The sequence below is a fragment of the Monopterus albus genome, unplaced genomic scaffold, assembly GCF_001952655.1.
Source record: "Monopterus albus unplaced genomic scaffold, M_albus_1.0 scaffold43.1, whole genome shotgun sequence".
In the NCBI taxonomy this organism is placed as follows: domain Eukaryota; kingdom Metazoa; phylum Chordata; class Actinopteri; order Synbranchiformes; family Synbranchidae; genus Monopterus; species Monopterus albus.
Window position 1 is genome coordinate 2419581 of NW_018127923.1, and position 9869 is coordinate 2429449.

The 9869-nt window shown below is 40.7% G+C and overlaps 1 protein-coding gene across 1 annotated transcript in view; it reads left to right on the plus strand.

Annotated features, from left to right (window-relative positions):
- Positions 1-5361: 5361 nt before the first annotated feature.
- The window catches only part of rasgrp3 (RAS guanyl releasing protein 3 (calcium and DAG-regulated)), a 63769-nt gene continuing 59261 nt past the window's right edge, over positions 5362-9869 (plus strand). The window contains exon 1 of the mRNA XM_020599879.1: positions 5362-5764. The gene's annotated coding sequence lies outside the window, so the exon portion shown is untranslated. The remainder of the gene's footprint in view (positions 5765-9869) is intronic.

The window sequence follows — 9869 nt, forward strand, 5'->3', positions numbered from 1 at the left end:
TATTCTAACAAGTAAATGTAACAATAAAATAAAGAAAACACTTGTTTGTGAATATGACATGCAGTATTGTTTTGTTCCTGATTGACAGGTCTGTCATGGCTGTTTGCAATTGTGCCAAAATAATTACTTTAAAAAAGTGATTGTCTCATACAGTTGGGCGTAAAAGTTTGCATTCTCTTACTTTGAAATGGCAAAAAGAGTAAAACAAAGAATTTTTTTTCTCCTCACATAATATTTAATGCACATTCAGCTAGTACAACAGGCCCTTTTTTTACACACACTTTTTATACACTCAGGGAGTGTATAAAAGGAAAGTTATAGTAAAATAATCAAAACCATATCAGTGCAAAACTTTGCGTCCCCTTTTATGAAATGTTCCCTAATCCTTTGCATGTCCTCCCTAACCTCCTCCAGCCTCTCTGGGTGCCCTCTGAGCAGCGTTTCGATCCTTTCAGGTGTAATTTTAGTCCGTTCTACATGGGAAACTTGTTCTAATTCCACCAGATTGCTTGGTTGTTGGTTTCACATTAGAAACAAATGAAAGTGAGTGAAACCATGGGTTAGCACAAACTGTTATGCCATATTATCAAAATCTTGTGACTTTTCAAATGTCCAGTCATAGATTAGGCTGCAGCAATACGCAAAGAAGAAGCACCCCTTGTGAAGACCACCCAAAGGTCAGTTACTGGTCATAGATGGGGCAATAACAATGGTTATTTACAGGGTTTGGTCTTCAAATACATTATTTTAGATGTTTAAGATTAAGGGCAAATCATATTCTATAACTGGGGGTGGCTACATCTCTCTAGAATGATTTGAGGGTTTTGTTTATTGTGGTTCTTTATATGCGAGTGTGAGAAAAGGAAAGAGAAAGAAATGCAGAAGAGAGAGAAAAAGGAGGAAGAAAGACAAGAGAAGGAGGAGAGGGAAAGAAAAAAGGGCAAAAAGAGAGACAGGAGAATTGGGAAAGACAGAAAAGAATGGAGAAAGAAATGCAGATGAGGGAGAAACAAAGGAGAGAGAGACAAAAGAAGAAGGACAAAGAGGAAGAGAAGAAGGAGAAGGAGACAAAAGTGAGAGAGAAAGGGGAAAGGAAAGAAATAGAAGGAGGAGACAAAACAACAGAAGGAGAAAGAAAATCAGAGAAGGGAGAAACAGAAGAAGAAAAGACAAAGGAAAGAGGAGGCAATAACAACGAGGAAGAGCATGGAGGAATTTATCTCTGAGAAGAAGGAAGGAGAAAGTGAGGCAAATAAAGGAAAGATGGAGCAGAAAGAGAGAATAAGTCAAGACAAAGAGAAGACAGACAGAAGGAGGAGCGAGGATCACACTGCCAAGCTCTTCTTCATGATATCTAACACTCCCTGGACCAGGTTCTTAATGAAGAGATCCAACAGCGTCAGGCCCTGTGACGTGGAGTTCACTGACAGTAAGAAAGTCTTAGACTGTTTCATAGGCATGTGCATTGTCTCCTGTAGATATATGGTCACTGTGACTGATACAGGACACAGCCTGACAGGTTGGATTATTGTATATTTTGTTTTAGTTTAGCAAATTAATCCACTTTATTTACTGGAGTAGCATAAAGTGATCAAATGTCTGCAGTGTGGCTTTGTTCACTGTCTGGTCTCTGTGTACAGTAACGTAAGAAGAAATGCCAGGCCAACATGTTTTCTGTAGCAATTTATAACATAGTAATGATACAAATGGTGTCTGTTGACTTGTCCTTGTTGGTGTACAACTGCACTCCAGACTTAAGCTTTCTTATACTGTTGGTTTCAGGGGTCGCAGATGAACAGCAGGACAGTGGAGATGTCTGGCAGGAAGAGAGGCATCTGTCAAAGGACAGAGTGAGAGGAGGCACAACTGGGGCACAGGATGGAAGTTAATAGAAACGTTTTCTGTACAGCACACAGAGGTAACCTAAATGTGTCCCCTAAATCAAAAATCAGCACAGTGCAAAACATAAAGTTATGCAGTTGTGTGGGAGTACAGTAAACCAAAAACAGTTAAAAAAAAAAAAAAAAAAGATACAAAAAATAAAAGGGCAGCCATTTCAAATTTGTCACAGAATGATCTGAGCAACCACCTAGAAACACCCTTGCAACAACACGTTTAAGTAAGTTCAACACTTTTTCACAAACCGTGACTTGGATGACTGAGAATCTCTGCAGACATTGTACTTGGTTTTAACCTGTTGTCACTTCTCCCAGTTCAACCAAATTTAATCAAGGTCAGCCTCACCATGTAAACCTAAAAGAAAGGAAACAAATTAGGAGAAATGCTAAGGGAAAAGGCAATGTGTGATGACGCCAGACATACAGTATGTAAAAAAAGAAGAAAAAAAAGTCAAATTTCCAGAAAGACCTTTGGACCCACACAGATGCAGTCAAATAGCACTGTGCATTCTACTAACCTGACCTGTGCCAACCCAGACTATCCTAATCTAGCCTAACCTTAACATCACTCCACTTACGTGAACCTAACCTATGTTAACCTAAGTTAAATGAGTCTTACCTACCTTAACCTAACCTCAAAAACCTGAGATGAACTGAAGTATGTGTTAAGGATTCTCTTGAACCAGGAGGTGAGAATGAAGCAAAGAGGACCCAGACTGCAGTGTAATAGTTTAGATGAAATAAATGAATGCTTTAATGTAAGAACTAAAAGAGTGGTGTAGTAGAAACTGATGATGGTGACGGCAGGCAGTGGGTCAGTCCGTATGGGTTGAGGGAATATATGGAGACAGGCTGTTTCCAGTGGAGTGGCACTGGAAAAAGGAGTAATTGGAGGTGGATCGTCAAGTCGAGCGGTGAGCTGAGATGAGTGGCTGCAACGAGGCTGGCCCAGAGGTGACGGTGCCAGCGAGGTCTAGGGGCCGCAGACAGTTGTCAGATGACCCCCAAACACTGAATTCAAGCCACAGTACACTGTGAAGCATGGTGGCGCAAGCATCGTGATATAGAGATGTTTCTCATACTGTGGTATTAGGCCTATTTATTGCATATCAGGGATCATGGATCAGTTTGAATACATAAAAATACTTGAAGAGGTTGTTGCCTTATGGCAAAGAGGAAATGCCCTTGAAATGGATGTTTCAACAAGACCGTGACCCCAAACACACCAGTAAGCGAGCAGCATCTTGGTTCCTGATCAATAAGATTAACATTATGGAGTGGCCAGCCCAATCCACAGACCTTAATCCAATAGAAAACTTGTGGGGTGACATCAAAAATGTTGTTTCTGAGGCAAAGCCAAGAAAGAGAGCCTTTAGCTATCAGGTTTGTCCCAGTCTCAGTACAGGAGGCAGAGATCCTCTTTACCTTCAAGAGTAGACTTAAGACTTTCCTATTTGATGAAGCTTATAGTTAGGGCTGGACCAGGTGACCCTGAGCCTTCCCTTAGTTATGCCGCAATAGGCCTAGACTGCTGGGGGGCCACGAGCTCCTGGATGAGGCAGAAAGCTGCCCACCAAGAGCGGGGGTGTTACAATTACTGGCTAGGTAGGACCCAAAGTGCAGACACACGAGGCAATGGAAGGTACAAGAAAGACATTTAATAAATAATATGGGATGAAAGACCAAGGGGGAAAAATATAAGGGCTGAACAGGGGTAGGCAAACTGGCAGGGTGTGGTCAATGGATGTAGCAAGCAGAATAAACCAGCAAGAGGCTGAGGGAAAGGAGGAGAATATATACACAAGAGAGCAGAGGATAATGAGGGACAGGTGAACACAATGAGTGGTGATTGCAGACTGGAGTAAAGCTGGGGCAGGTGAGGTGACACAGAACAGGAAGTCTAGCCAAAATAAATGCACCAAACAGGAAGCAAGTCCACAAATCATAATATGGAATCTATCAGCGATTTCTTCTCTTAAAGGGAGTTTTTTTTTCCTCCCCGCTGTTGCCAAGCTAAATCTTCAAGCATTTTTCAGTTTATACCAGAATCAGAATCAGAATCAGCTTTATTGGCCAGCTGTGTTGGACGCATGAGGAATTTGATTCGGGTACAGCGGGTCTCAATGTGTATGTACATATCCTATGTAAAGTAACGGCATAGGGCAAGTAAACAATGTAAGGCTGATAGAACAGAAGCAAAGAAGTGTGCAAACAAACACAGGAATGTGCATTGGTAAACGAGATAAAAATAAAAATAAAGTACTTATAAACAGAGACCTGTATATACTGTATGTCTATATATACACACACACAGCCTAGATGCATTCGATGGATCTGTATGTACAACGTATATTTACGTATATTTAGGTATTGCACTGAGGGTAACTGACCAGTCATACTGTCCTGGGTTAAGTGTTGATCAGAGCGACGGCCTCTGGGAAGGAATTGTCCATGTGCCTAGTTGTCTTGGCACACAGTGACCTGTAGCGCTGTCCAGAGTACAGTAAATGTTTGAGTTTGTAAAGAAAAATGCAGACACTGCTATTTTTTTGAACAGCCTAATATTCCTTTTTCTTCACTTTCTGTAAAGTAATAACAAATTTGACAAAGAAAATAGCTGAACTTAAAAATTTATGTTTGCACAAAAGGAGATGACTGGATTTCTTACAACAGAATCACATTAGGAAGCGGTGGGTTCTTGGTCAGTGTGGACAGGAAAACCACTCACAGCAACCAGTAACTCTGTTAGTATATTGTACAGATATGCTCAAAATATACGAACCTATTCTTTAAAACCTCTTTGCAAGTTTGAACCATTGGGCTATTCATTCAGTATGTAGCACCTTCACTGCAATGGGCAGTGTAATGTGATGGAACATGAAAACATAAATCCTCCATTTTCATCTAGACAGTTTCATCAAATATGTCTGATAGTTGGGATTAACTCTGTTACTTAAATGTGCTCAGTGTTAACAAGTACAGCTGCTGCAATGACCCAATAGTACTGCGTGTCATGTGATAAAACAGGGTCAGCTGGAGGTGAAAATAGTTAAATTCCAGTGTCCACACAGTACCTGACATTTATTCCCTTGCTGAAAGCATGTGTGAGGCAATAAAAGCTGGATTTCTCTTCCTTTGGTCCAGCCAGGCAGCTGGATGTGCGGTTGGTGTTTTTGTTTAGGCAAATATCTTTAGAAGCCCAGAGAGACTAAACAATGTGTACAGCGTCATTAGAGTGGAATATGGGATGGGCTGACTCTCTCACACAAGTACAGAATAACAATGCATGCCCCACTACCACCACACACACAGGCAAAAAACGAAATCACCTAAATCATCACGTTTCACTGGGCATTTACTGGACAAAGTTATCATAAACATTGCTGGGATTAGAGACAGGAAGACACGTTGAAACAAACACGATCGTGCGCACAAGCATATTGTCCTGCATTTCCTGTTCTGCTCTGTTCTACTTTACCTTGTGTGCTCCCTATATTTAGCTCAGTCCAGGGAAACCAACCAACACAGGCAGGAAAACTAAGTTGGGAAAGAATTGAAGGAAGTCTAGTGGACATTTAGACAAAGAACTCACACAGTGGGATCAGTGCTGGCTGAATATGCAGCAGCACTGTGTATGGCTGAGACAGCTGCAGAAACGGGGCTGTGTGAAGAAAGGGTTGGGAGATACTTTGATCCAGCAACTAGACGGTTATGCTGAGTTCAGTAGCAGTCTTGTGGATCCTGATGGACTTTGGTTTTGATATGGATTTGAGCAGACAAAAAATGGATCTATACATGAACATTCATACCAAGTGGATCCATGTGGTCTGCTGGTAGATCTCAGCAGAGTGGGAGTCTCAGATGAGGTAAGGTTCCCAAAATGTTTGAATGCAACAACATTTAAAACCACTGTTGCCACTAATAACTATTACTTGAACTGCTTTGTAAATGTAGAACCTAAAATATCTTTTTAATGTGCTCTAACAGCACATTATAACAAGTCCAGATGGACACTGCTCATGTAAAACCTAACCTGTCTTTGCATACTCTCACCTGTCACTTTAGTGGGAAAGTTGTGTTTGTCAAAACTCACTGATCACAGCTGTATGCAAATGAAAGACTTCTAGTAAAGGAGGTAATGTTCACCCCATGATATGAACCATGAATGTGTAATTTCTAATTCAAAGGTTTGCATTGTACATGGCAGATATTGTATATTTAACAAGAATGTGGTCAGTGTGTTCCAGCTCAGGAGGGAAATGGAGTAAAGTTTTTTAACTACCTCATTCAAAAGGATATTGATTGCCAAACATTTGTTGTTTCTTGATGTTGGTTTATTACAAAAGTACTGTATCTTCTTTTACCTTTTCTTGACTGGTACTTATACATAAACACAAACCATAAGGACGTAAAAATATTAGTTTTGGGTTTGGACAAATGACTGTATATCTACACTAATACATTTGCATACTCATTAAAGCTACATGACAAGACTGTCTTTTGTTGGCTCTACACGCATATGAATTACAAAAAAGAAATCTTTAATCTTTTCGATATGTTGCTGCAGTTCTAAGAAGTGGTTTTTCAGCATTCAGCAGTGCAACAAATTTTTATTTAGTACTGTAATCTTAAAAAAGAAAGAAATTAATATTCAGTTTGTAATTTATTTGGCTTGGATTTATTAGCATTTATATTTATTGTGTGTAGGTTGGGGAACAGTCCAGGAAGAGAAATGTCACATACGTACAATATGCACAATGAAAGATCACCTGAACAATTTGAGAACACCTGTAAAATGATTGCATCTTGTAATGTGTGCCTTTAACTCCAAATTGTGTTTTGCTAAAGCATCAATCTGGCTTCAGATTAAAAAAAAACATCTGCTGTTTGACCAGATACGTTCTTTCAGATGGCTCATTGAGTCTCTATTTGGGACATATGACAACTTTCTTCATGACAAAATGTCAGCTTTGCACACAAGATGGCCATAATATCCCAGGGACATTATCATAACATTTGCTGGGGACACTGTGCCGATTCATGATGATTAATTAATGCCATTCATCTAGTAGCACCTTCAAGACCAAACCTGATATTTTTAGCTCTACTACTGGTATCAACACTGCAGCCTCTACAGGCAAAGATGGGACCTGTGCATTAGAAACCTCGTCCCTTTTATGACAGGACCCACATCTTGATCATAATCAGGGAGCAGAAGACTTACTGTACGTTTTAATTAGAAATGCACTATCTTTGTGTTTGTAGCATATATAATCTGGCTTTTTATGTTAATTCTGTTCTTATTCTATTCTATTCTATTTTTATTCTACTTTATTCTATTTTAGTTCCTAAATGTTATGGCACCCAATACTAGGTGAGAGAGAAACGGTATTTTGATTTTCTGTATATCCTGCACATATGTGAATTGACAAAAAAATCCTTGAAGAAACCTTAATGTGTCTTTCCATACAATCCAATGGAATTGCATACATTCATAATGAAGAGCAGCATGACTTCCACAAACAACACCTAATTAGCATAATTATTTCATTGGCTGTCACCTGAGAAACTGAACAGAACAAACTGAAGGTAATCTGACTATGCCCTGATGCATTTATAAATTCCAATTTGTCCAGAGTGCATTCACCTCTGGGTTTAATGAATAACCCTGTTTGGCTGCATTTAGCCTGGCTGCCATCCAAATGTAGTGCACATTTTAGATGAATTTCAAGAAGATGAATGTTTCCATCCACTACCATTATAAACATATTAGGAGCTGAGGAGGTATTTTAACCAAATCCTGTTGCCAGAATTAGAGTATGTCTATATTGGCTGTTTGTTTTTTCCTCCAGTGAAGGAAATGTGACTTTTTAGTGGCTACATTCTCCACTATGTTCACTAGCTAATCTGTAACTGTGTCTGTCTGCGGTCTGTTGCTGAGCAGGTGGTGTACAGTGAGTTTCTTTTTGTCTAGTTTAGAGGATTGCAGTTAACCTAGAGCAGAAGTGCATGCACTCATCCTGGCCTGAGTGAACAAAGTGAAGCTCAAATTGTTCTCCAGTCTGTTAAAAACACCCAATATCTTTGTCAGCAACACTGTTTTGTATTTAACATGTGCCTCAGTGATGCTGTGATCAGAACAAACTGTTTTACATGTGTAGTACACATGTGAGTGATCAGCTGTGCACGGCGCGCTGGGGCTAGACAATGGCTAAAAACTGGCACACGCCCTGGCGCCGCGCTCACTGCTGTTGTTTTCACTGTGGCTGGTTGACATACGTATGAACTGACATGGACTATTGGACTGCACATGCCTACCACATAATGCGCTGTCTGTCAGTTCTTCTGGGTTTATGTAATGTTTTATGGCTCATCCTTTGACTGTGTACTCTACCACTGTTTTTGGAGTTTGGTACAGCTGCACTAGTAAACTAGCTGGAGTACACTGAACTTTTTCAGATTCAATGATGCTCAAAATATCCTCTGGGCCAACCAGTTATAAAATAAGCAAAGAGGGTGTGTTCCAAAACCTGACATTACGACACCCTTTGTGCCTGATGGGCGCGGTCACTGTTTGTTTTAACACTACAAAAGGCAGCGTGCTGGCACGGCCAAATGGAAGGCAGCTATATTGAAATGCCCCCCACTGTGATCAGACTGCCTGACCAGCTCCCATGTTCAATGGGTCGCTCTCTCTCTCTGTAATGATTGGCCATACTGCTGTTAGGTTATTTCTTAGTTAGATAGATATTGATTAGAGATCTGTTGTATTAGAAAATGTTAGTGTAGACAGGATGTCTAGCTCAGGCTGTTAAATGCTCAGTTCATTGTCATGAGTTCTGCAGGCTGCATCTAGGCCAAGGTCAGCTAGATTGCAGAGTCTGCTGGCAGGATGAATATTGCTAGTAGCATGATATGCTCAGCCGTAATCTTAATCATAACATTTTCCGAGGCTTACTGTTCGGACATGTCCCTGAATGTCCTGTATGTTTTTAGATACACACCACATAATCAACAGCCACACACTTGAATTTTCTCCATGTTTTGACTACTGCTCTGGTCAGCTGCCAAGCTGGCATATCAGGTGACGTCACGGTTTGACGTTGCCTGCGTAGAATGGGCTAGCCCAACCAACCAGATAAAATGTATAGGCCATTAGGGTTCTAGGTCTTTCTTCTTCCAGGCTGCCTGCGCACAGTTTTGGGGGTGGAAGATGCCTGGACGTGTAATGTTAATTCTTGCCTGTGACCCTTTGAATAAACCAGCACAGTTATATTTTTTTATATACTCAAGTGGTCCGCTTCGTCTCACTGAGTTCCTGGTTTGAAAGAACCGGACGTGGCTTTATAATAGAAAAAAGCCTTTACTGCATAGCGTTGGCGATATTTAATAATTACAATTAAGTTATATCTCATATTGTAATGCACTAAATTTAACGTTCCACTGTAGTTTGCACCTTGCAGGTCCATGTAGAGTAGAATGAATCAAAATCCTTTGGCCAAAAACAAAACTAGAACACACAGGCTTTCTTCATTTACTGGGTACTAATGCATGTCCTGTGTGAATCTTTATCTTGGTGAGATGCTAAAAAGAAACTGAAGTGCTGCTGCTTAGGCCCAATAGATAAAGTGAAGCTGTTCCATTAGGGTTATCCAAAACAAAGAGTCCTCACTCTGCAGAATGTCAAGTAGTGTTACGTCCGTGACCCGGGCCGCCCCATGTACCTCGGTAGCAGGCACAGGTAGTTCCAGCAGCTCCGCCCCCGCACAGGTGAGGGTGCATTCCAGGCGACGAGGCACACCTGCTCTCCATTATCGGAGCAGTATATAGGGTCAGCGTTGGTGCGTTCTCGTTGCCAGATTATTATGTGTTATCCTGTTGGTAACTACGTTTCATGTTCATGTTCATGTTCATGTTCATGTTCATGTTCATGTTCATGTCCATGTCCATGTCCATGTCCATGTCCATGTC